We start from the raw sequence: 27,356 nt of genomic DNA, 5'->3' as shown, positions 1-27,356 counted from the left end.
ATCCACTGTTGGCAAGGTAAGCCACAAGGTAGAATAAGGAATAAATATCACAGAATCTCAGTGGGAAGGAGGGGGGCAGCTTTCAACTTCACACTTCACAGAATTACATACTTTTAATCCATGAATGTTACCAAACTTGATTCTTAAAAAAAGGTTTTAAGATCACTCTACCCAGAAGCCACATTTATCCAATCACAATACATTGTAAACTCAGGCAGAGTTAAGCAAATTCCTTCAAAAGTGAGTTTTACGCCTAGTAATTATTTAATACAAATATAATTTCTCCTTGTGTCCTTTTTCTGTTTTTGAAATGGATAATAAAGGCAATCTGGAATTGGCAAATACTATAGAAGTCAATAAAGCCTATTCATAAAGGTTCTCTTTCAGTCATAAAAAAACAAGTAAGAAATTACAGGAGAATTAGGGTACATACTCTGTACCCAATACCTAAGAATCTACTCCTGGGGCATCTGGGTAGCTCAGTCAGTTAAGCATCGGACTCTTGATCTTGGCTCAGGTCACAATCTCATGGTTGGTGAGATCAGGCCCTGCATCAGGCGGCACACTGACAGCACGGAGCTTGCTCAGGAATCCACCCATCTCTCTCTGTCTCTCCCAATATAAATAAACTTAAAAAACAAATTACTCCCTAAATTTCTCACTTCAATAAATAATTTAGGACAAATAAAAGACTGAAATGAAGCACAGAGGAGGGATGGCAAAATGGATATACATCCAAAATGGTGTATCTCTTAGAAACTATGGTCAAGACATTAATAAGTCTTTCTACAGTTACATTTCAGACAGTATTTCAAGAGTAAACAGGAGAAATAAGATGTGGAAAAATTAGCTCATTATTACTAATTATTATAATGCCTGCTTTATAGTTACCCAAGGCAATGTCATTTCATATTATGTGTCACCAAATGTTCAGCAACACAGAGGAACATGGTTTTTCTTTTTCACTGACATAGTCCCAAATTTACATTCCACCACAATCATCCCTGCTGATCCCTAGGCCTTCAAATTTAACTGCCATCTCGACATGTGGAAGTCCATACACTCTCAAGTTTCAACTCAACGTGTCTGAACTGGAGCTCATTATCTCCCTTCTCTAAACTGGTCTACAATTATGTCGCAGCTGTTATTGATCCTTAATGAGTTTTCTCAAGATGTGTGGATTTTTACAACTTGAGGACAAGGACCAACTATACATATACCCATTCAATCCACACTAATTTCAGGTGCCATTTCTTGTTTATAGTCATTCCATGTGGTAAATAAATTGGCCTATCCACAAACATGGACTCTAATACCTATAACTTTACTGCAACGTATAGTTAACCTGTGTATTGTCTTATTCTAGCTTTTAGAAAGTTCAACCCTAATTGATTACCAGAACCATCGCTCATTGTTTTTTATATTCTTGACAATATGTACATAACTGACTTTAGACATATCTATCTGGCCTTTAACAAATATTTACTCCAGTGAACAACTGAGCTCTTATTATTGAGGAGCGTCATTGAAATACATTAATATGGGAATGCAAGCTGGTGCAGCCACTCTGGAAAACAGGATGGAGGTTCCTCAAAAAACTAAAAATAGAACTACCCTACGACCCAGAAATGGCACTACTAGGCATTTATCCATGGGATACGGGTGGGCTGTTTCAAAGGGACACATGCACCCCCATGTTTATAGCAGCACTATCGACAACAGCCAAAGTATGGAAAGAGCCCAAATGTCCATCGATGGATGAATGGATAAAGAAGGTGTGGTATATCTATACGATGGAGTATATCAAAAAGAATGAAATCTTGCCATTTGCAACTACGTGGATGGAACTGGAAGGTATTATGCTAAGTGAAATTAGTCAGTCAGAGAAAGACAAATAACATATGACTTCACTCATGTGAGGACTTTAAGAGACAAAACAGATGAACATAAGGAGAGGGAAGCAAAAATAATATAAAAACAGGGAGGGGGACAAAACATAAGACACTCTTAAATCTGGAAAACAAACTGAGGGCTGCTGGAGGGGCTGTGGGAGGGGGGATGGGCTCAATGGGTAAGGGGGCATCAAGGAATCTACTCCTCAAATCATTGTTGCACTATATGCTAATTTGGATGTAAATTTTAAAAAATAAAAAATAAATACATTAGTATACTGAAACTTTCCCCACATTGCCTTGCTGGTTTCCTTATTTTTGTTTCTGTCTAAATAAGTCTCCATATATCTTGGTTTCTGGGTCTGCTTCTTTTTGACCTCATATTTAAGTTCCCAGTTGTATTTGATCATCTTTAACCTTTTATTCTTGTTCTCCTCTCTAGTCAATTTTCCCAGATTTTTTACAATAATGCTCATGAGGTCTGCTATTCATATCCAAAGATGGTGTTTTTCCTTTATCACCTCCATACTACCTTATTTCATTGTATCAGAAGAATGCAGTAATAGACGGGTCAATTTTTTTTTTCTCAAACTGCAGGACTGAAGTTATATCTTAACATAACAAAGTAAGAGCAAAAATAAATTACATATAAATAATTGCTATGTATATACATATGTTCAAAGTTCAAAACCATGGACCTTGACTCTTTTAAGAGATGGAAATGACAAGACAGCATTCAAAGAAGTGGAACAGCTTTATTTATACAGTAAATTAAAATTGAGTAGCATATAAAGCAAGTTTATAATGTCATTCATATCTGATTATAGAGTAGGTAGGTATAACTACGAACAGTACTTCACTATGGTCTCCATTCTTGACAAGTATACTCTAAAGACATAACAAATTTCAAAGTAACTTTCAGTCTCAGGTGATGAAGAAGAAATTCAGAAATGAAACTAATGATGGGGGTGATGATATGACTGTAACTAAACTTTCATCAAACACTTACTGCTTGCCAAGTACTGTGCTCAGCAATACAAACACACCACCTCGCTCGATCCTCCTAACAGCCCTGTGAGTGCAGCACTATTACTGTTACTATCGTGGTACTATCATGTCCCTACAGGCTGAGACACATGAGGCTGGCCCAAGTCACTTAGACAGTAAGTAAGTGTTCTACGAGGCAGAATGACTTTCAGAGCCTGCACTGGCAACACTAATTCCTAGCATACGCTATCACCTGCACGAGAGCCTTAAGCAAATTGCCCCAAAATAGCATAAATCAGTGAAAAAGCCAGAAACAGAACACTGAGAACTTGAATCTTGATAACTTTTTCTATTTTACCATTTTACCTTTCAAAATTTTCGTATGATATTTTAAGCCCATTTTGTTTGCATAGCATTCAGAGCTAGGAGGGGCTCTGGATGCAGATAAGGAAACACAGCGAAATTATCTGGTAAATGTGGTTTTTGCTTCTTTGGTGTTGGTCCTATGTCTGAATTCCAAGTCCAGGGCTCTTTCTCCATAAATGAATTCCCGAATCAGTTACATCAAGAACCGTACCAACAACTGGCAGAGAAGCACAGTGAAACAGATCTCTTACATCTACAAGATGACTTTTTTCTAGATCAGAGAATTGTCTATCAAATTTCAAGGACACAAATATAAACAAAAATGCTCAGCCTGTGGCCACTTACACACAGAATTCCTTCAGTTACTAAAGTTTTCCATAGGTGAGAATCAAAACTAAAATTTGGTCTTAATGCATAATAAATACAACCAACATTATTACTAAGTTAGGGCTAATCAAATCATCGTCCTGAAGTAAGTTCTAACCATTACTCTTCAATTATAATCATCCACTTCATTTTTGTAGCTACTATATTCAGTGACATAAAAATATTTTTAAAACCCTCAAAATTTAAGAACTAATTTGCTTTTGACTGGTTTGAGGTTAAAACCAAAACCCTGATGAGTCAGTGCCCTGGGAAGTTTAAAATTATGTTCTAATTGCAGTATCTATCTGAACAACAAAGTAACTCTGTAACATGAAACATCAGACCACACTGATTGTCTCAACCCCTGCTGATAAACTCTTTTAATTACACCTCTGTAGTCAGGCAAATGAGCACAAGACTTCTCCCCCTACTGTGCTCTTAATGTGAAAGTTCATATGCCAAAACTTCCAAGAAAGGAATTCAAAAGTGTTACATGTTTAAGCAAACCAAGGTTTCAATAACACACTTATGAATGTATGTATTTTTAGCCAAGTAATAAAGCTGAGACATATAACCATCTCCAGCTGTATACACAATCTAAAATTAGCTTAAGAAAAGTTCATTGAGAGACTGGACATAAAGCAGATTTCACATAATTTAACTGCTCACTGACTCTAACTTTTAACTTGAACTTGAGCCCTGCAACAATCATTTTTCAAAGCAAATTATTTTCTAATAATATATGAAGATCAGAATATGCATATATTCAGTCTGTTGCAGACTCCCAGTAAGTTCTCAAGGAAGCAGGCATTCAACAGATGCTTATTAAATTAAGCACAATGCAGCAATTTATTAAATTTGAATAACTTTTGTCTTATGTCAAATATTTTCCAACTTAAGAACAAAAGGACTATCCTCAATACTTTTCTTTCACAAGAAACATCAACTGCCTACAAATAATACTAAATGTCTGTCAGGTATGTCCTCCTTCTAATTTTTTTTTCTACTTAAAAAAAAAAAATTAACGTTTATTTATCTTTGAGACAGAGCATGAATGGGGGAGGGTCAGAGAGAGAGGGAGACACAGAATCCGAAATGGGCTCCAGGCTCTGAGCTGTCAGCACAGAGCCCGATGCGGGGCTCGAACTCACGGACCGCGAGATCATGACCTGGGCCAAAGTCGGACGCTCAACCGACTGAGCCACCCAGGCGCCCCCTCCTTCTAATTTTTATATAGTAATTCCACTAATTTAAGTGTAATGACTGCATTTCCAAACTAAAGTATCACCAGTCAGGGCCAAACTACGTCCAAATGATATTGGTTTCTTCTAATGATGACCACAATCCGTACAATTCCTCTAGATCTAGAGCTGCTTTACTTTGTGGAAATCATTTCGGACGTGACCATTTGGGAAGCTGAATATGATCTTAATGACGCCATAGGTAAGGCTGAAGAGACTGAGCAAAATCTGCGTAAAGACTTTCCCATAACAATCAAAAATGATCAGGTGATTTTAATTTCATTTCCCAGCAAATTTGAAGATAAATGGCCAGCTAATGGTAAACAAAAAAAGAAAGTGAGAATAGAAATAAAGAACTGTTAGGGAATCCTTTTGGAAACTTGTGGCTAAGTTTCTGCTGCTCGTGATCACTCACATAAAAGCAGTTATTTATTGCCCATGGAAGCACGAAACACTTCCCCATAGCATTATTAGAATTCTTTTGCCATTCAAATGTGAAATTTTGTATACTGTGTCCTATTCTCTTCACCACCTAGCACACATGAAATTATGAAAGGTATAGAAAAACAGTCATTTGTTTTAAAATGTGATGTTTTAAGGGGCACCTGGGTGACTCAGTTGGTTAGGCATCTGACTTCAGCTCAGGCCATGATCTCATGGGTTTGTGAGATCGAGCCCAGCATCAGGCTTTTGTCCTGGCAGCTCAGAGCCTGGAGCTTGCTTGGGATTCTGTGTCTCCTTGTCTCTCTGTCCCTCCCCTGCTTCCACTCTGTCTCTAAAAAACAAACAAACATTTAAAAAAAAAAACCCAAAAAACAAAAAAACTTCAGTGTGACGGTTTTAAAATATTAAATTGGAATATTTATAGGGCGCCTAGGTGGCTCAGTCAAACATCTGACTTCGGCTCGGGCCATGATCTCACAGTTTGTGGGTTCGAGCCCCACGCTGGGCTCTGTACTGGCAGCTCAGAGCCTGGAGCCTGCTTTGGATTCTGTGTCTCCTGTCTGTGTCTGTGTCCCTGCCCCACTCATGCTCGCTCTCTTTCAAAAATCAGTACAGATTAAAAACAAATTTAAATTGGAATATTTACTTGCTCATAGCACAAAGGAAAAAAAAAAAGACTTCACATTTCTACTCATTTTCTTTTCCAAATCATCCAAATCCTAATTTCAAAATTCATCTTTTAATGAAATTTTCCCCAGGTCCTCTCAGGATGTTTCCTGTGTTGCCATCGTATCATTTTGTCTTCTGTCATACTAAGTCTGATATGTATTACTACCTAAAAAACTTCAAGAAGTTTAGAATCAAACTCACCTTCATACTCCCTAGCAATCATAGTAAATGCCACATAGCTGTTCAATTTTTACTAGAGCACAAGACACAAAAATGAAGTCAAAGCTAATACTGTTAAAACATTAAGACACCTATGGCCTTGTACTAAGCATTTTATTTCTCATAAAGTTAATCAATCCTTTTAAACCTTAGAGGTAGGTATTACTATGATCACTTGTTAGTCACTTAAAAATGAGATAAACTAATGGACAGAGAACCCTGACTTAGTGTCACTCAGCTAAAGTGATTTCATATTATACACTCTGCCTTAAAGACTTTACAACTGACAGTATACTAAGTAAGCAAGGTTAAATATTTAAAAACTGAAATAAAAAAGATTACAATTGTTTCACTGAAAACAATAACAAGAAACAAGATGATCATTCTGACAAATCCATCCACAGGGTAACTTGCGGCCTCAAGCAGAGATCATTATCAGGTCCAAGTATGATAGTTTTAAGGAAAGAGTAAGAGCGACAGCGTATGGTTCACCGTTAACGAAGTTACTTTTTCCTGAGGGAATTAATTTAGGCAGTAAATTCCACAGACATCTAAAACGATGATTTTTTTTAGAATACGACTGATTGTTAAGTCTGATTTTTGAATATTCATTTATGATAGTGAACTTACTAGCTGTATTCAGGCAAAATTCTGAACCATGGCTTCCTCACCTGTATAACAGAGGTTAAGTATAGAGTTTCCATCACAGGACTGAGCTCTAAATGTGTGGTGTTTGTAGAGCACACAGAAGAGAACCTAGCATCTCATAAGACCTATGTAACTGGTGTTACCATAGCTCGAACAGGCTGCTATCTAAAATCAAACAGGGGACTATAGGAAATGGTACAAGCAGGAATACAAGAGAATACCTGACTGAACAACAGCAAATAAACGGACAGGATTATAGGTTATAATTTAGAAAAATAAAATCAGAAAGCACTTTGGGGAAAAGAGTACCAGCTTAACATAAACTAAATTTTAATTAATTTAGTCAATAAAAATATACTAAACACGAAGGAAAAACATGGAATTATTTTAAATTGAATGTTTATGAGAAAGAAGCTCAAAAAAGATCCAACTGTCATCTTTTGGGGTCGCAGACTGGAGGAGAACTCAGCTGATCAAAGCATTGAATTATCTTCCATACAGGGTTTGAATTTGAAACAGCACATAAAGAACAACAACTACAGTTTTCCGGACAGAGGAACAAACCATGATTATGCCACGAGCTCTACACAAAATATAACCCAAAAAAGTCTAAAAGGAATTGATAAAAAATTAATGAAATTGAAGAAATGAGTTCAAATACTAATTCCATACTATTTTCCCATCAACCCCTCTAACAGAATTCACTTCCCCCACTTTGCTTCCAAAGAATTTCATGGCTCTATAAAACTACTTAATACTGAACTATATATAGCCTTCTGCATCGGCATACAGAGTATGAAGCCTTGGTTCTTTCTCATGCTCTGTATTACTCAAATACATTCAGAAATGCCCAAGAGTTCAGTATATAATCAGTAGCTGCACATTTCTCTGTCCTACTCTGCACAGATCTTGTAAAAGAACAGATCAAGTAAAAGAACTTGTACTTCTTTTATAACGTCTTCATCAGTTTTTGTTGAGTATTTGTGAATTTGACATATTTTACATATATGCATATTTCATCAACAAAACAATGTGTCACATACAAATGTGCTACTGGTTTCTCCACATATAATACATCCTAGCATAATGAACACAATATAAATTTACTTTAAAAGCATCACTAAACTTGGGGCGCCTGGGTGGTGTAGTCGGTTAAGCGTCCGACTTCAGCCAGGTCACGATCTCGCGGTCCGTGGGTTCGAGCCCCGCGTCAGGCTCTGGGCTGATGGCTCGGAGCCTGGAGCCTGTTTCCGATTCTGTGTCTCCCTCTCTCTCTGCCCCTCCCCCGTTCATGCTCTGTCTCTCTCTGTCCCAAAAATAAATAAAAGTTGAAAAAAAAAATTTTTTTTAAAAGCATCACTAAACTCAAATTCGGATTTTTTAAAAAATCATTATTCGTTCGCTTTACTCACTACTGTCCTTGTATATTAGAAATCATTTCCCTAACACATCTGGCAAAATATTTTGAATAGTATTTAAAAAACATCTGGAATTAAATTTCTATATTTAAACTTAAAGTAGCAAGTAAATAAACTATACTGGTTAAATGATTACTAAGCTCTTAAGCCATATGGTGTTTTCTTGTGCATTCTACATGTGTACTTTTCTATGTGGGTTAGGGAAAATAAGATCCAAAAAATTCAATTTAAAATCCATCAAGAAAAATATCAGCCAGGCAATATCAAAACTATATTCTACCTGACTTCTGTGGTTAAAAATTAGACCACTGAACATGTAATTGAGGGGCGCCTGGGTGGCTCAGTGGGTTTACCGTCCGACTCTGACTCAGGTCATGAGCTCAACGTTCGTGGGTTCCAGCTCCGTGTCGGGCTCTGTGCTGACAGCTCAGAGCCCGGAGCCTGCTTCAGATTCTGTGTCTCCCTCTCTCTCTCTGCCACTCCCCCGCTCATGCTCTGTCTCGCTCTCAAAAATAAAACGTTGAAAAAAAATGTAATTTAAATGAAAACACATATACAAAATAAAAAGATGGGTTGGATGAATAACATACGATCACAGGAAAGTAAGGACTATCCTGAAGGACCCACAAACAGCTACGGCCTGCCTCATTTCCTGAAGCCAAAGATCACAGCCTAATGTCATGTAATTAGGGTTTCCAAAGCGTAAAAGAGCAACAGCACGTGGTTTGTTAGGTTATAGTCCCTGAGGACCGGAGGGTGAAGATGAATAGCACCTCTATGCATAATTGTTACTTTGCAATGTCCTGTCCAGCCTAATGCCACTGTGGATATTTACAGCATTCACACCGCCCCAATATTAATTCACAGCCTCCTTCAGGTAATCGTGAACCCATCAGTGATAAAAGGCATCAAAAACACAACTGGCTGTGGTGCCTGGGTGGCTCAGTCGGTTGAGTGTCCAACTTCGGCTCAGGTCATGATTCCACAGTTCGTGAGTTCGAGCCCCATGTCGGGCTCTATGCTGACAGCTCGGAGTCTAGAGCCTGCGTCGGATTCTGTGTCTCCCTCTCCCTGCCCCTCCCCTGCTTGCTCACGATCGCTCTCTCACTCTCTCTCTCAAAAATACACAAACATTAAAAACACACACACACACACACACAATTGTCTGCTAATTTAGAAATACATATCTGCGAAGCTAGACTATCATAACTGAACTTCAAGATCCTCGGTAAGGAAAAAGGAATACAATTTATAATTGTTTTACATTCCATGGTCCTGAGCACCTACCACGTACTCGTATTTACTAGCAGATAACTGGAGTGTTAAGTTTGCTTCAAACCCTAAATCATCTTTTGGTCACTGCACAATAGAGAACAAATGAAAAGAACGGACCTACTTCAAAACGGCAAAAGGGAACATAATAGAGCAAGGAAAGAACACAGACTCAAATGCCAGCCTTCTTGGTACTTCAGTACCTTATTTCAGATATCTCTGTAACCCTGAGCAACTCATATATGGATTCATTTATTTACTTACTATTTGAGTTTCTCTACTAAACGGAAGGCACTTTCCTACTATAGAAGGTTTATGGTGCCTAACTGGACATATAAGCCCTAAAGGAGCTCACAAGCTAGCAAGGAAGAGAGACAAGATAAGGACCAACAGAGTAACTATTCACTTGTAATTGAGATGAGTGACAGACACCAAAATTCACTGTGCTATAAAAGTGCATGTTAGGGGGTGCCTGGGTGGCTCTGTTGGCTGGGCACCTGACCTAGGTCATGATCTCATGGTTCATGGGTTCGAGCCCTGCATCGGGTTGTCTGCTGTCAGCACAGAGCCTCCACTGGATCCTCTGTCAACCCCCCTCTGCCCTTCCCCTGCTCTCTCAAAAAAGAATGAACATTAAACATAAAAAAAAAAAAAAAGTGCACATTAGGGGTGCCCGGGTGGCTCAGTCAATAGAGCATCCAACTCGACTGTGGCTCAGGTCATGGATTTGAGCCCCAGGTCGGTCTCCATGTGGAGCTTGGAGCCTGATTAAGATTCTCTCTTTCTCCCCCTCTGCCACTCTCTCCTGATCACACAGTACGCTCTAACATACTTTTAAAAAGCCTTTCCTTCTAGGGGCGCCTGGGCAGCTCAGTCAGTTAAGTGTCCAACTTCGGCTCAGGTCATGATCTCACCATTCGTGAGTTCGAGCCTCACATTGGACTCTGTGCTGACAGCTCAGAGCCTGGAGCCTGCTTCGGATTCTGTGTCTCCCTCTCTCTTTGTGCCCCTCCCCTGCTCATGCTCTGTCTCTCTGGTCTCTCAAAAATAATAAACATTAAAAAAAATTTTTTAAAGCCTTTTGTTTTTTATATATACACACATATATATACATATATATAAACATAAATCAAACATAAATAATTAAAGTACATACTAAAATTGACTGATCTAGGTTACACAGTATCATAATTTCCTCCTTAAAGTTTATGTCCTCACTTGTAACGGTTACAGGGTTGTTGTAAGGATTAAATAAAAGAAAATATGTTCATGACAGTGACTAACCTCATAGTACCTAATACTTTTACTATGTAACTCATGGTATCCCTGACCCCTTCCTATGCTTTCCTGAAAAGACGGCTTTCCAGGTAACAGGGATCCCCCTTAGTTCCACTTCCCGTCATTATATTAACATAACCAACCATCAAAGATGTCCTAAATCCTCAATGAGGAAGCCCCCAAATCAAAAGAAAATTAACTAACTAAAGTGAATGAAATAACAATTAATGATTCCTCTAGACTAAAAAATACAGGTGCCCAACTCCCAATTACCTGGGATATTTTCATTCTTTTCATTGTAGTGGCTTTCAGCCTTGGAAAATTTTAGAATTAAGAACAGAATGGTAAATCAAACCAACCTAATGTTAACAGTCTTTCTGTGTTTCTATGTAAAATATTTGTAACTTCTAGGATTATTTGGTATATTTAACTATCTTAAGATTCTTCTTCTGATTGCAACTGAAAAAATAGATAGGTATCCAAAACACACCCTGCAGATTATCATAGGAATGAACGGGTCAGCAGCATCTGCATTGTTGAACACTCCCAACAGCATTCCTCTTATTTCTTGGTTAATGGATAACACTCCGTCTGACAGTGATCGAAGCACGATACAGAGCTGAACAAACGGTTAATGTATTACGAGCAGAGTTCCTTCTTGTCCTCGTAATTCCCAAGTGCTAGTGTATTTCGCATATCCATACTTCTCGGAGGATGAAAAGCAAAGATAATTTGACTTCACTGGAAGAACTCAGTGAAGTCAGGGTCTACATGTCTCCTATTATACTGCCTCCATCATCCAAAGCCTATAAAATCCAAGACTTTTCCTCTACGCTTTTATTAAAGCATGGCTAACAAAACAGAGTTATAAAAAGTGAGATCTTTCTAATAACCCTTCACAATAGTTTGATCAGCAAAACATAACCATAGAGGTGATACAGTTAACTCAGCACAGTGTATTATGTAAGGCACTTTTCCTTTTCTCTTAAAAATACTGGATTATTTTCACTTCCCGTGGGTACCTGTGAAAAACGGCCCACCCAGAGTAAGACTGACATGTACATTAAAAAATGTGAATAAATTAAAAACGTCAATGAAAACATTAATAAAACACAAATCAGTGAATGAATGAATGAATGGGTTTCGACAGTCTGAATCCATGTGAATGTGAGCACAGCAGGAAACAGCACCTTCAAACACTTGCATGTAATATGTGGTGGTCAAGCAAAAACAGGGTAATTTTTGGAACAGTCTGTTACCTTTTTTAGCATACTCTGCAGGCATTTCAATAGGTAAAAACAGCTATATAAATGCCTCCTTTCATGAATTACAATTATGCAGCCAATATATCTAATTCCCCTAAAACCAGTTTTAAAAACTTCCTAAATTATTTGCTAACTAAAATGGTCTATTACATTCATGATTTTTACTGTTACAACGTGTGACTTTTTACATATTTTGTACATTATCCAATGTTATAATAATTAATGTTCAAGTTAAATTTTAAACATTTTGTTGGGATTTTTACATTCTACTGTAATTCCCTGAGAATTCAATTGTATCACCAAAGAAAGACATGATCTCCCATCAGAATAAAAAACAAAAGTTCAGAGAATCCATGCTTCTTGTTGTTGTTGTTTTTTATTAGAAATCATTTTAGGGACTCCTGGGTGGCTCAGTTGGTTAAGCGACTGGCTCTTGATTTTAGTTCAGGTCATGATCTCACAGTTTGTGAGATCGAGCCCCATGTCAGGCTCTGGGCTGACAGCATGGAGCCTGCTTGGGATTCTCTCTCTCTGCCCCTCCCCTGCTAACACATACTCTCTCTCTCAAAATAATAAGTAAATAAACACTAAAAAATATCATTTCAAACATACTCAAGTTTCAGAGATACGGAACTAATAAGTACAATTCTTAAAATCCTATTCCTGTTATCCACTGACATCACTTGGGCTGTATAAGCAGAAAGTTATTATTTGCTTCAAAGTCTTGGTAACTGCTTTAAAATATGTTCCATCAGTGACCAAAGAATGGTTCGCCACACATCCACTAGTGATTAAAGACTTACACCTAAGACAGGAAGATTTGCTTAGACAGGACAACCAAGTCCACTCTTACAGAATAACTGTGTTCCATTTCTTCTCAGTTAATTAAGGAATGGATGTAACAGATGCTATTCTCCATCTAACTGAAATACGGATGCAATGGAAACATTGCATATGAACGTTTATTCATTGCATAAAGTTGTTTATAAAACAAACTTTATAACAACCATATGAAATCACTGAAATGCTTACAAATTAACCTACCATCAATAATTACTGTGGTTAATTTTGAGAATGAGGTTGAATTTCAACAATGTTAATAGTAATCATTATAACTGAAAAAACTGATTGTTTTTGCAAATGACCATAGATACTAAAAAGATCTTTCAACTGCCTATATTATAAAACAATAACTATAATACTAACGTGTGTGTGTATATATATTTATATATATATGAAAATATAATGAACACTAATCCTTACTAACTACTAATCATTTAGTAATCCTGAATAGTAGATACCATTAACTTTACTTTACAGATGAGATCTAGACAGAGAAAGTAAGTTGCTCAAGTCCTTTAACCAGTAAGTAAAAGACCCAGAACATAAGGGCAAATCGGGACTCTTTTTCTCGTGTACTCTCCACTATGCCACACTGAAGCATCATCACCAAACCTGTTCTTTTCCCATGTCCACATGAAAGCTGAAAATCATCCCTGAGGCCAATTTTTGCCAAGCTGTCTCAAAAGCTCTTCCGTCCTGAATGTCTCTAGCAGCCACAGTCATCTGACTCTTTCATGACAAATTTTTATAAGGCATCCCTTATATCTATACATTTCATCTCTTCATTTCTACTACGGGTTAAGATTCTACTTAAGATTAGGATTCTTGCCCAGCATTTCATAGAATATTCTTCACACTCAGATATTTATTTACTGAAATGAAAGAGAAAATACCATGTTCAATAAACATGAACTCCATACACCAACTCTAGTTCTCCTCTCTAATTTTCTGTAGAAAAGATGTACCAATATATTCTCACAATAAAAACAAAGCCTAGGGGTGCTGGGTGGGTCAGTCAACTAAGCATCCGACTTCAGCTCAGGTCATGATCTCACAGTTCATGGGTTCGAGCCCCACATCAGGCTCTGTGCTGACAGCTCAGAGCCTAGAGCCTGTTTCGGATTCTGTGTCTCCCTGTCTCTCTCTCTGCCTTTCCCCCACTAATGCTCTGTCTCTCTCAAAAACAAACATTAAAAAAAAAGTAAAAAAAGAAAAATAGGGCATGTTATTCTAATTGTTCCATGCTGCAAGAATTGATTTTAAGCAGTTAGTAGAAACTCTTACACAATAAATGGAACCCTAGCCCTCAAAGTGTGTAGCCCATAAACTGCAAAGAATGAATCTCCACATACAAATTTAATTTAGTAGTTAACAGTCCTTAATTTTATATCCCTTGCTCATCAATAAAATATCCTTAATATCAATAACCAAAATAAAGGCCTTCTTCCTAGTAAAGTACAAAGTAATTTTGAGAAACATATCTAGGAAACCTCAAGACTTTTTAAAAGTCCGTGGCCCTCCTCGATATACCTGCTACTGGAACAAAACTAAGAACTCATGAAAAACATGGTTATTATCTCACCCTGATGAACTGAACTTTTTCTAATTAAAATCTATACTTGTCCAACTTGCCTAAAAACGGCAGACACTGTTATCTAGCATTTAACTGTATCTTCAGAACTTAGCATACTGCCTACCACAAAGGAAAATTTGAAAAATGTCTACTGAATAAAAGAATCAAGAAATGAAATAGTTTTCAGTTGCTGTGATGTGTTTTTCCTGGAAAATGGGATTTCCCTAGCCAGCCACTACAGTTCCTTTTCCATTTAAGACAAGAATCAGATCTCTCTCTAGATTCCTTGAATTCTAATAAATCGGAACCTTGCTTACATAAAAACCTTCTGAACTACCACTTCTCTTCATGTAAAATGTTAAAAGGCATTTGTACACTAAACATGTAAAACTGATGAGAGGGAGGAAAATAAACAACAGGGTAGGCAGGAACAAGTAAACCTATCTGTTAAACATAAACTAAATCCAGACCAAAAACGGACCGCATGATTCCTGAGTTGCTCTTAACCTCCTAGAAAGAGACAATGTATCTTCTAATAATATCTAAATTTACATCCTTTGCTCATCAATGAAAATTATCCTTTAATATCAATAATCAAAATAAAGGGGGTTCCTATTTAAGGAGAAAAGTTAGTTATCGGGGTGTGTCAAGTTAGCTAGGCTGAACTTAGCTAGGTTGCCAGAATTTCATTCTAGTGTGTTACCGATTAGGGTGAACAATAAGGTATATTCCTTCCCAAGAGCTGGAAGACAGAAAGGAGGCAATGGCCATTAGCATATGCACACTTTGGCCCAGCTATTCAACTAAACGCTAATCTAGGTGCTGCTGTGAAAGGATTCTGTGGGTGTAATTAAAGTCACTAAGCAGCTGACTTTACTCAAATGGAAGATTACCCTGGGTGAGCATGAGTTATTCAGTTGGAACCCTTTAAAAAAGGGATAAGTCCTTCTCTAAACTCAAAATACTCCCAACACCAAATGAGTCTACACTTCCGTTCCCTTTGGATCTTTCTGACTGCCTGCTCTGGAGGACCACAAACAGAAGAAGGCACAATTGTGTAAAGCCATCGTAAGTCCGTGTGTGCGTGTGTGTGTGTGTGTCCCCACCCGCTGCTGCTTCTTTGGGAGAATGCTGACCAGTACACTTATCTTTAAAGTTTCACCGTAACAAAAATTATAAAATAAAATGGAAGGATCCCATCAAGCCACCAAAGCCATTAATTGTGGCCTGAATGCAAGAGACCACATTGGTCAATGTATTTCACAGTAGTCACAATGTATAGGAGTATTTAGGCTAAATAAGTTAAAAACTATTCCAGAATGTCAAATAAGCTGCTCCAAATCCACACTGCTAAGAAAGGAAGAATTCATTTTGTTGTGAAAAAATAACTTCTTTAATAAACATGTTGGATTAATCCTTATTCAATAAATACGAGTGAAAGTAGTTAAGATAGAGAAAATGAAAAGCGTTCTTGAAATGTCATCAAAGCATTAAAGGCCCACTGAAAAGGCCATAAACCCCCAAATTTAACCAGACAGAACAAATACTTTAAGATGAATTTTTAGAAATCCTCACTTTATCCAAAAAGACCTCCACACTGAGTTGCAAGCGACAACAGCAGAATGCACGTATGTGTACTGTGATGCTGTGTGTGCATACAAATTTTTAACTTTCTACAAGTAGCCTGTACTCTTAAGATATTAATAAACCACAGAAAGATATTAATCTCATTTTTACCCTAATATCTAGGAATACAACTGTACTTAGTTATTATTCAATCATGAGAGGACAGTCTTTGAAAATAATACCCTATATAACTGAACAGATTACATCATAATGAGGTGAAAGATTTGAGAAAGGTAAAAACAAAAGTGAAAAGCTTTCATCACTTATGAACAATCAATTGCTAGACTAATTTTGTACTTTAAGTAGAAAACAGTAAATAATTACCAATGCCCTCCAAAAAATCCCTAAATATTCAATAATTAAAGGGCCTCCTGTTTAATAAATCAGACACAAAAAAATCTCTTGAAATTCCATCTCACATAACAGAATGATGTATCACCCTATCACCCATGTGGTAACGGTCCCTTTACAAATTGTTCTTTGTGGAAAGAATACACTAATACTTTTAAACACTGAAAAGTACCTAGAATAATTATTAAAAACTGGACCCTTTTTTGAAAATCACAATTTCACGGCTGAGTATATGTTGAATCCAGCGTACCCGATCAAATGTATTCCTTTTCATTGTCACATAATACTCTATTATATGAAGAGACCAGAATTTCCATCTCCCCATTAATGGCCATTCACGCTGTTCCCAATAGTTTATTACTATAAATAATGGTGCAGTGAACATCCTCATAGCCATCTCCCAGATAGATATGTAAAGGACATATAAAGGAGTCTCCTTAAGGAACTGATAAAAGTGCAGTTTATTAAAGACAAGATCTTTAATAAACAAACAAACAAACATGTACAATTAACAGACACTGCCTAACCGCTCTTCAAGGTTTTTGTACCAATTTATACTCCCAACTTCCCTGCATGAGTTAGGATTCTCCACATTTAACCTAGGTAGTATTTTTATTCTGACAACTCAAAGGATGTCTGTCATTACATTGTACATCAGAATGTGCATTCCCCTGAGTAATAATAAAGTAAGCCATCTTCATGTATTCATTGTTCATTCAGGTTTCCTGTTAATGTGAAATGCCTTTTTCACATATTTTGCCCAGTTTTCTATTGGATCTGTGGTCTTTTTTGTTTTTGAATGAATTCTTTATATGCTCTAAATACAAACACTCTGCGTGGCCTGTCTTCAAACAGTTTAGTATCTTTCACATAACACGATTTTTTTTTTCAATGTAGTCATATCCATCCACCTTCTTTAATGTGTTTTCTAGTCTGTAATCCTTCCTTGGCCGGAAGTCACAAATATGTTCTCCTACCATTTCTTCCAGTGGTTAAGGTTTTTTGCTCTTCACTTTTAGATGTTTAATTCACCTGGAACAACTTTTGCAATATGCAAATCTAATTATCTTAACACCATTTATTGAATAGTCATGCCTTCCGCATTTCATTTGCCCTTCCTCTGCATCTACTCCCTTCTTTCTACTACACACACACACACACACGACTAAAATAGCTCTTAGTCTGATTCCACAGCCTACCTGCTGTCCTTCAGTAATATAAACAATCAAATGACAGACATTAATGCACTCAAGGTACCCCTCCATTTTGTTCTACTTTCCTTTTAGAAACATCCCAATGGTCAGTTTTACTGTCCCCAAAATTCTGAACCAATTCAGTTCCATACAAAAATGTTTTACTATATTCTCTAATAAGAAAAAAGCATTTGTTGTGAGATTTTATGGACTATAAAAATTGATTCAGAAACAAGTATCTATAAAATACAGAATTTAAGTTACAGAAGTTTTCAAATATATAGCTCTGAACTTGTTCATTGCATTTTCCACGATTTAAAAACTATCTCCAGTATTTCAAATTTGGTCTTCATTTCCATTCTTAATATTTACTTATGGTATGTCATCGATTCTCAGGTATTTCCTTAAAAATACTGTAACATCTCTGAAACCAGCGGTGTATCACTAATACTGCAAATGCAAGGCAGCAGTCGTCCACAGCTGTCCCTGCAGAACTACTGCTGGGGGAGGCAGACTGCAACAAACCCTGGGCAGCCCTGCACGTTCCCACAGCTGAGCCAGGACGCGAGGCTTATCTATTTCCTCCAACTGAGCAATTTCTGTCGTCAGCCACAAGGGCAACTCAACAGGTCAAGGGGACACATCTTACAGCTTACTGCCCTGAGGTAGAAAACTGTATTGTCTGTTGCTTCTTCATAAGTGCTGGGACCTTGTCCCTGGCTCCTCTTAGCAACGCAGCCCACTGAGTATACACATGTCAACCGGGAACTGGAGGTCACCAAGAGAATCGGTGCAAATATGAAGATCCTCTGTTCTTGCTTTGCAGACTGTATGATTATAATACAGTCTGATCTCTGATCCAGGAAGTCTCAGGTCTTCCACCAGCATCCTTAAAACTGTGGTAGCAACTTATCTTGTTAGCTTCAGACTCTTTGCTCTTCTTAACAACAATACGTCTTAAACTTGCGATGGCTTACGGAAAAAAACACTAGGGAATATAAAGTACTCCTTTAAAAAAATGCTGCATCAACAACATTCCTGGTTCGATTATCTATGGCACGGAAAACATGACTGAGTAAAAAGGTGACACAGAACTGTCTGGAAGTTCTTAGGAATTGATTTCACTTGTATTTGTCTTTTAACACCTATCACAGACTCTAATGAAAAGACAGGGTAAGTAACTCTCTATGTAAATACAAATTCTATGTGAATAGCAAACTCTCTGTCAACTTATTTGGTTGCTTTTTTCTCTCTCCGTGGTGGTACATAACAGTGCTGCATTTGAGGACTTCAGATTTTGTTCTATCTCCTCCTTTTTTCCTCCTCAGTTTTATCCGAGTTTATTTATTTGGTGAATTCTCAAAAAAACAAACAAACCAGCTTTTATTTTTGTGAATCATCAACATGCAGCACCTGTACTATTTATTAAATTTTCACTCTTTGCTTTACTTCTTTCTTTTCCCTTGCTTTCATCTACTCTACTGTTCTTTCCAGATCCTGAAGTTAAAATGTACCTCATTCACGGCCAACACTTAATTTTTACTTTCTAGGTGATTTCCAGCTCAATCCCATTGTGATTAAAAAAGCACAATGAATTGTTTTCAGACTTCTGAACTCTGCTGAGGCTTTCTTTATTGGCCCAGCACACAATCTGGCAAAATGTTCCACACTCTTTAAAAGAATGAATTGTGCCACTGTTGGGTGTAATGTTTTTGTTGTTGTCCTTGTCGTTAATTAGGTCAAACCTGCTCACTGTGTTGTTCAGGTCTTGTACATTCTTAAGTTTCTGTCTGCTTGTTTTATCAGTTATTTATTAGTTGTTTAGAGTTGTGTTAAAATTCTGAATGTGGATTTGAGTTCTTTTAGTTCCGGTAAGTTTTACTTTATATGTATTTTCAAGCTATGCTACTTGGTATATACAAATTTAAGACCATGATCTCTTCTTATTGGACTGATCTTGTATATAACTTAGAATTTTGTTGAAGTTTTATTAACAATTTCTGCATGAATGAGGAATATTGACCCTTATTTTCTTTTTCCAGTGGTATCATGACAATACTGGTAATTACCAATCTATGGTAATGGAAGTGGAATATTCGTTCTATCTTTTATGAAAGATTTCATAGATTCATATTCTTAAAATTTTTAGTATTTTTTATTTTAAAAAATTGTGGTTATTTTTGAGAGAGACAGAGCATGAGCAGGGGAGGGGCAGAGAGAGAGGGAGACACAGAATCCGAAGCAGGCTCCAGGCTCTGAGCTGTCAGCACAGAGCCCGACGTGGGGCTCGAACTCATGAACTGCGAGATCGTGACCTGAGTCAAAGTCAGACGCTTAACTGAATGAGCCACCCAGGCGCCCCTAGTATTTTTTAAATGTTTATTTTTGAGAGAGAGAGAGAGAGAGAGAGAGAGAGAGAGAGAGAGAGAGAGACACACACACACAACAGAGAGAGAATCCCAAGCACTGACAGTGTGGAGCCAGATGCAGGGCTCAATCGTACGAACCATGAGATCATGATCTAAGCCATCTGAGCCAAAATCAAGAGTCAGACGTTCAACAGAGACACTCAGGTGCCCCACATCCTTTCTTAAAGTTTGATAAAACTCTTTAGTGTAGCCACCCAGGCTTCACATTTTCTTTGTGGGGTAGTTTTTATTACAAATTCAGCTTCTTTAATCATTACAGGCTATTCAAGTTTTCTGTTACTTCTTGGTAATAATGTATTTTACAAAGACTTTTCATCTAAGTTGTCAAATTTATTGGCTTATAGTTGCTCAGAATATTCCCTTAAAGTCTCTTATTGTCCATAGGATCCATAGTGATGTCCCCTAATAGGAAGAAAATTAAATAATTGATTTAAGTTTTTAAAAATATGAACATTTTTGGAAATAAATTCCCTGTAAACACTGCTTTGGCCTTACTTCACAAATTTTATGTTCCATTTTCATTGTTATTTGGCTTAAAATATCTTTTAATTTTTCTTGTGACATCTCTTAAGCAATGGACTATACAGAAGTGTGTTGTTCAATTTCCAAATATTTGGGCTGAATTTCATTTTAGTCACAGCTCATCCTTGGTATAATTTCAAGCTTTTCACTTTGTGGCCTAGGAAATATTTTATACTGGTGAATGCACCATGTTCACTCAGTTGTCAGGTGTAATGTTTTATAAACCCCAATAATGTCAAGGCGGCTCATAATAATGTTCAGATCTTCTCAGTCTTTGAGGAGTTTTAGTTTCATTCTATCAGCTGCAAAAGTTAAAATTTCAGTCTGATCCTGGAATTATTTGTCTTTAGGCAAGTCTTGTTTCATACAGTACAGTGACACTGTATCAAGTGAATATACATTTACGATCACTTTTCACACTTCCTGCTAAATTGACTTTTTATCATTATGAAACATTCTTTACTTGATATGAATTGCTTTCTCTTGAAATCTATTTTATCTGATATTAATACAGTCATTCCAACCTTGTGCTGTTTTCTTGTTCTTTTTCCACCTATTTATTTTCAACCTACTTTTATTTAAAACTTTTCTTCTTGAGAAACTGTATAGTTTATAACAGCTTTATAGTCTACAGGTGTGCCTTAGTGTTCTCAATCCATTTTGGTAACCTCTGCCTTTTCATAGGGGTGTTTCTTCCACTGGCAAACTAATGCCATTATTGATAAGACGAGGTTTCTTTTTTCTTTTTTTATTTTTTTCTAATGTTAATTCATTTTTTGAGAGACAAAGACAGAGCGTGAGCGGGAAAGGGGCAGAGAGAGGGAGACACAGAATCTGAAGCAGGCTCCAGGCTCTGAGCTGTAAGCAGAGCCCGATGCGGGGCTCGAACTCACAGACTGTGAGATCATGACCTGAGGCGAAGTCGGATGCTCAACCGACTGACCCACCCAGGAGCCCTGATAAAACGAGGTTTCTGGCAGCTACCAACTTTATTACTGGCTTTCTATTTGTAGCCTCTGTTTTTGTTCCTCTATTTCCTCTTCCAACTTTTAAAAATACACTATTTCAATATATTTTTACAATTCCACTTTAGTTTTCCTCAGTGCATTTTTATCTGTACTTCTTTGTATTATGTTTTCAGTGGCTGCTCTGAGGGTTACAACATAAATCTTTAACTTTTCAAGGTCCACTATGACTAACGTTTTACAACTTCAAACAACTGCAGAAACTCCACATAGGTCCATGTTTACACATACATAAGTTTAAAACTCCACGGGACAACGCTATTTCTTCCTCATTAAACAGCTATACGTATTAAAGAAACCAAGAGGAAAAATACCCGTCCTCCCCCTCAAAAAACATTCTCTATCTACCCAGGAATTCACCATCCCTGGCGTTGATCTCTAAGTAACTAACTTTCCATGTGCTCTCATTTCATTTCTCTGAAGTTGGAAAAAGTCCTCTTTAGTTTCTCCACTCTACATCTGCTGCCAAGAAATTCTCTGACCAATCTTTCATTTCAAATGGCTTTATTTCCTCTTCACTTGGAAGATGGTTACAGCATTCTCAATGGTTACAGAATTCAGGGTTGACAATACTCATCTTTTAGGATATTTAAAGGATGTTTTTACTCTTTTCTGGCCTGATAGTAAGTCAGCCATTAATTGTATTTTTCCTCTGTATGTTAAGGTGTGATTTTTCTCTTGCTGCTTTATAAGGTGTCCAACAGTCCTGCTCTAAGGTGCTACAGTGCCCCCTCCTTTCTGTTCATTCTGATTGTTCTATGATAAGCATCTTACATCTACAAGTTTATGTCTTTCAACAAATTTTTGAGATCCTCTGCCATTATTTCGTCAATTATTTTTATTTCATTTGCTCGCTCTTCCTTACAGAACTCCGATTACAGATATGATAGGTAGACCATTTGACATGTTATTACCTTTATCTCAATTTTTTCCTCTCCCTGTTATTTACAACAGACAGTTTCCACTGCTCTATCTTCAAATCTGCACACTCCTTCTTCAGCAGTTAAATCCATCCACCCATAAATGGTTTACTTCAGATACTCTATTTTCAGTTCTGGAATTCCCATTTGATCTTTTTTATTGTTTCTGGTTCTCTGCTAAGATTTTTGATCATTTTGTATTTTGTCTTACCTTATGAGGATCATTATAACAGCTCCTTTAAAATATGTGTTTTCTTACTTTCAACATCTGGAGATTCGAATCAGTTGAATGTAGAATGTGATTAATCTTCAAGTTTTAAATTTGAACTATATGCTGATTCTGGCTTTTGTTTTTTTCTTTTGAAGATTTATTATTACTTTAGTAAGCAATAGTCTTGATTCAATTCAGAACTGCAAACTTTGTTTCTTGGGTGCAGAGTCTGGTCTCAGTTCAGATCTTCACCCGAGATCCTTTAAATCTGTTCTACATGTGTGTGATTCAGGGGTTAGCAAGAACGTAGGGATTTCTTCTCCTGTCTCTTTTCCTTCCTGGATTCTCCTTTCTCAACAACAGGGATATCCTCTAGGTTAGAATTAGTGCCACCTACTGTGCTTGACCCCTGGAGTGGGGGGGGTGGAAGCCAGGCAAAATATAAGGTTCCCTCCTCTAAACTCTGCTTGTATTCTTCCCTAGTGCCTTGATGTATTCGTGTATAATACAAGGGGTAATCTTGTATTTTATAGATCTATCTGTATCTATATCTTAGAGTTGCTCTCTGTAGATGAATCTATCTTGACAGGAATTTATTCATTTATTACTGGAAGCAGAAGGCCTTACTTCAAAGTTCCATTTCTTCCAGAAGGCTAGTGATAATCCGGTATTCAAACCAGCAGGCAGCTTGGCCCTGGTTATAGATAAATACTCTCTCCTTCCTCTTACCACTAGAAACATTTCCTAGGTGACAGTCATAGAATTTAGCCTCTATCCACAAGTGGCACAGTGCACCCCAAAACCCAGTACTTCTGTGAAACTGGCTCCAATTCCCGTTACTCATGCTCAGAGTCCATCTCCTGTCCATGTAGCCCATAATTATCGCAGAACGGAGTGCGTTTTCCATTTTAGTCCTTGCGTACAGTTATGTGTTTCTGATTGACAGGAGGAAAAAACACATACACATTAACAAACACAGCTATCGGACAATATAAATCTTCTAACACAAAGGGTGCCTAGGTGGCTCATTTGGTTAAGCATCTGACTTCAGTTCAGGTCATGATGTCACAGTTTGTGGGTTCGAGCCCCGCATCGGGCTCTGTGCTGACAGCTCAGAGCCTGGAACCTGATTTGGATTCTGTGTCTCCCTCTCTCTCTGCCCCTCCCCTGCTCACAGGCGCTTACTTACTCTCTCTCTCTCTCTCTCTCTCTCTCTCTCTCTATCCCCCCAAAAAATAAAAGGCATAAAAAAAAACAAATCTTATAATACTGCAAGAACTAAAAATATATATGAAAATAGAAAATTAATTCAACAGTAGAGATGAGTTCAGTTAATAACTCGAATACAAGATTCTAAGGGAAACACTAATTAAGGATTCCTGTGCCAAGCCCCGTGTATGTTCCAGAGCTGATTCGGACAAAGTTCTCACTCTGAGAAACACTCTGTAATCAACCACAAAAAATATATTAAGTGCTTGAATGGAGATATGGATTAGTATGGGATCGATGGAGTACAAAACAGCTAACTTTGTCTGAATGTATTGTTGAAAACTTAGAAAAGGATTTTTAAAAATTCAAACAGGATCCAAAACACAGACTAGGGACTTGGAAACACTGAAGAGATCACAAATCATGTGACCTAAAAGGTTACTCTTCCTCATTTGTACAATGAAATCTCCTGTGGCTGTGGATGTCCTTCACATAATTTAGGCATATTTTTTAATCATACAACTCTCAATTACTCAGATTTTACCAACTGAGACCCTAATTACTTTTTTTAAATAAAATAACACTTCAAAACACTAATTACACCACAACAAAATGTCAATTAAGTCGGGAAAACTTCCTGGGGAGCCTGGGTGGCTCAGTCAGTTAAGCGTCTGACTTCGGCTCAGGTCGCTATCTCCTGGTTTGTGAGTTCGAGCCCCGCATCGGGCTCTGCACTGACAACTCGGACCCTGGAGCCTGCTTCTGATTCTGTGTCTCCCTCTCTCTCTGCCCCTCCCCTGCTCACGCTGTCTCTCTGTCTCTCAAAAATAAATAAATGCTAAAAAAAAAAAAAAAAAAAAAAAAAAAAAAAAATTTAAGTTGGGAAAACTTCCCAAGAAAAAGTGACATCTCTCTGATCACTTTATCTCAATTAATGAAGTTTATTAAAATGCAAAAATTTTCTCAAATAATTTGGGAAAGGAATTTTCAGAGGGTCAAAAGAAATCAGCCATGTTTTTCAAATGAAGCTTTAGAGTAAGTGTCTGCGTCCGATTTCAGCCAGGTCACGATCTCGCGGTCCGTGGGTTCGAGCCCCACGTCGGGCTCTGGGCTGATGGCTCAGAGCCTGGAGCCTGTTTCCAATTCTGTGTCTCCCTCTCTCTCTGCCCCTCGCCCGTTCATGCTCTGTCTCTCTCTCTGTCCCAAAAATAAATAAACGTTGAAAAAAAAAAAATCACCTTAAGGATTAAAATGATAATGACAGGACGCCTGGGTGGCGCAGTCGGTTAAGCGTCCGACTTCAGCCAGGTCACGATCTCGCGGTCCGGGAGTTCGAGCCCCGCGTCAGGCTCTGGGCTGATGGCTCAGAGCCTGGAGCCTGTTTCCGATTCTGTGTCTCCCTCTCTCTCTGCCCCTCCCCCGCTCATGCTCTGTCTCTCTCTGTCCCAAAAACAAATAAACGTTGGGGAAAAAAAAATGATAATGACAACAATATAAATTTCAAGTTTACCCTAAACAGAATAACAATTATTTTTCTATTAGATTCAAAATGCACTAGAGTCCTTTTAAGCACAAAAATTCTAAGAAGGTAAAACCTTCAGGAATTTTTAAAGAAATCCTAGTTACAGTTTCATCAAGTGCTTAATATTTTGTAGGGTCACACCCTAAATCGTTTATCATAACACTCACTGGTCCCAGGCTGATCCTGCTCTCTCAGAGTTTAAATTATCGAAAACCAACTTTAGGGGCGCCTGGGTGGCGCAGTCGGTTAAGCGTCCGACTTCAGCCAGGTCACGATCTCGCGGTCCGTGGGTTCGAGCCCCGCGTCGGGCTCTGGGCTGATGGCTCAGAGCCTGGAGCCTGTTTCCAATTCTGTGTCTCCCTCTCTCTCTGCCCCTCCCCCGTTCATGCTCTGTCTCTCTCTGTCCCAAAATAAATAAACGTTGAAAAAAAAAAATTTTAAAAAAAAGAAAACCAACTTTAGATTTATGTGTAAGCTCAACTGCCTCCAAAAATTTATAAAGAATAGTATTCTGTCAAATAACCCCTATTTAACCCACTGTGCATTTCCAAAGTAAAAGTGAAGAAACTGTATATATATCAATAATCTCTACCCTCCTTCAACACCTGAACAGTAATAATATAAATAAAATGTCGGGAATGACTAAAAATTATTTTCTTCAAAATTTTAGGAGTTTAGATGCTCAAATTATATATACACATACATATACACACAGTGAACATATACTTACACATACACATATATACACAACACATACTCATACACACACACAGAGTCTTCTGTGACGCCTAAATTCTATATGGCTATGCTAGCACAGTACATTCATTGCTTTTGAGTTTAATTTATACACCATATATATTAAAACACAGACAATGTATTTCCTCTTCCATTCTGACTGGTATTAGTAATTCAGGATTTTCCAAATCCTTTCTTCCAGCTATCCTTGGCCAATTTTCCTAGGTCACATACTTATTCTTGCTGACCCTTAGCCTCTGTTAGTTGTTTATCCTGAAAATACCCAGAACCCTCATTAAATGTCTTATTTTCTCATTCAGGAGACTGTCCATAACTGTGCTTTGCACACCCTTCATCGGCCACTGGAGGTCAAAGTCAATTTCAAGGACAAAAAGCAAATGGCAGAGAGGTCAGCGTAAACCACACACAACACAGAGCACTCAAGTGGCTGACCGCACTGCAGTATGACGCGTCGTGCTGAGACAGACGTGAGCCACTACACGAACATTCACTGGCTGAGCGCGTGACAGCAGGCAGAGCACAGAAGAACATGCATATTGGCAATTTACCACAATATATTCATAAAAACTTTTATTTAAAGGAAAACATTTCAGGGGCAAACAATATTAAAAGAACTGGCACCGAGCAGAAGAGCACCGAACAGCATACAGGATGGACAGACACTTTTCACATCCGTTACATACATTACCTGAACTCTCCAGACAGCAGACCTCAGTGGCTGTTAACTATTCAAATTACCCAGATTCAAGACCCAAGCTATAGGAAGGTAAACTGATTCCACACTAACGCGTAATTTTATTTGACAATAAGGAAACTTTACAAAAAAAAAAGCTGAAAGGAGTTAAAATATGAAAGGAGCTTTTAAGTAGTGTGAAATTCTTTGGTAGCCAGTAGCTACAAACCTTCCGCATGACATTTGAGAATATTAAGAATACAGTATGTGTCAGGGCGCCTGGGTGGCTTAGTCAGTTGAGCGTCCGACTTTGGCTCAAGTCATGATCTCACGGTCCAGGAGTTTGAGCCCCAAGTCCTGTGACTTGAGTTTCAGCCCCAAGGCTCCGTGCTGCTGAAGCCTGCTTCAGATTCGGTCTCCCTCTCTCTCTGCCCCTCC

The 27,356-nt window shown here is 37.8% G+C and overlaps 1 protein-coding gene across 7 annotated transcripts in view; it reads right to left on the bottom strand.

The window, feature by feature from the left end:
- Positions 1–27,356, bottom strand: part of QKI (QKI, KH domain containing RNA binding) — a 156,899-nt gene that overhangs the window by 47,331 nt on the left and 82,212 nt on the right.

This window comes from Felis catus, chromosome B2 (assembly GCF_018350175.1).
Source record: "Felis catus isolate Fca126 chromosome B2, F.catus_Fca126_mat1.0, whole genome shotgun sequence".
In the NCBI taxonomy this organism is placed as follows: Eukaryota; Metazoa; Chordata; class Mammalia; order Carnivora; family Felidae; genus Felis; species Felis catus.
Note: the sequence above shows the minus strand (reverse complement) of the source record. Positions and strands in the feature narration are given on the sequence as shown.